Source organism: Stegastes partitus, unplaced genomic scaffold, assembly GCF_000690725.1.
Source record: "Stegastes partitus isolate 25-593 unplaced genomic scaffold, Stegastes_partitus-1.0.2 Scaffold2933, whole genome shotgun sequence".
Taxonomy (NCBI): Eukaryota; Metazoa; Chordata; class Actinopteri; family Pomacentridae; genus Stegastes; species Stegastes partitus.
The window spans coordinates 12,266-13,456 of record NW_007580664.1 but is presented as its reverse complement, the minus strand read 5'-3'; the positions used below and the strand labels follow the sequence as shown (position 1 = coordinate 13,456).

General features: G+C 37.5%; 1 long non-coding RNA gene across 1 annotated transcript; it reads right to left on the bottom strand.

The window, feature by feature from the left end:
- Positions 1–223: 223 nt before the first annotated feature.
- On the bottom strand, positions 224–1,191 carry LOC103375788 (uncharacterized). The gene is made up of 2 exons (XR_521251.1): positions 1,129–1,191; positions 224–960 (listed from the first exon to the last, which is right to left on the bottom strand). It is a non-coding gene; the product is annotated as an uncharacterized LOC103375788 (long non-coding RNA).

Sequence of the window (1,191 nt, the reverse complement as noted above, 5' to 3'; positions counted from 1 at the left end):
TGGATCTTTAACTTAATATTTGAGTAAGTCAGACACTTTCATGTCACATAATAATGTTGTAGGCTCTTACTATTGAAACTTGAGGGAAATTAGTGACATTGTGCTTACTGGTCTACTGGAAAGCACTTTGACTCAGTTTCTGTTGTTTCAAATGTGCTGTATAAATAACAGTGACCTGACTACATCATAAGATCCTATCAACAAATCACACTGATGACCTATGTGGTGATTAAAGAAGAAAGAAATAACACAAGGTCTTTATTGAAACAGCAGAAAGTTCAACCCGGCTTGACACGTTTTTTTTTGTTTTGTTTTTTTTAACGTTTGTGGGTGTGTATCAACTACAACCAGTAAAACCAATTGTGTGTTGCTTCATAACATAACACCTTTGCTGGGGCTCATCAGCGTTAAAGTCATTATTAAACATGTTGTAAATGTTAATCTGTTTAAATACATTCATAACATTTCACAAAGCACTCATGGAGCTGCAGACAGTTGTTTAAAGTTTATTTACAATCAATATGGAGTTTAAAACAAATTTAGCATTTCCAATAATGCATCAAGAAATAAATCACTGATGAGGAACAAACAGATGACAGATTAAATTCATGACATATGGCTGTAGTTTTCACACAGTTTCAGCCATGTTCTTCCAGCAGGATGTGAAAATGTTCCAAAGAGCTTCACAAAATCTCACATCACTGCTACGCTGATGAAGGATGAAGGATGATACCAAAAATACAGCAGCCTGTACCAGTACTACATTTATCCAGATGATCAGCCTGGTTCTTCTCCTGGCTCCACCACCACCACCATCCAGACTCCATCTGGTCTAATCATCAAGGACTGCTGACATATTTCCTCACAATTATTGTTGAAGCACAGTCTGAAGCTGCTGTAAAACATTCAACCTGTTAAAGTTATTTCTTCCACAGATGTTTCAGAATGACGGCTTCTCACCTGTGTGAGATCTCATGTGGACTTTCAAATTGGGTCCTTGACTGAAACTTTTTCCACAGGTTATACAAGAGTACGGCTTCTCACCTGTGTGAGTTCTCATGTGGACTTTCAAATGAGGTCCTTGACTGAAAACTTTTCCACAGGTTTCACAATAGTATGGCTTATCACCTGTGTGAGTTCTCATGTGGACTTTCAAACTACCTCCTTCACTGAAACTTTTTCCACAGGTTT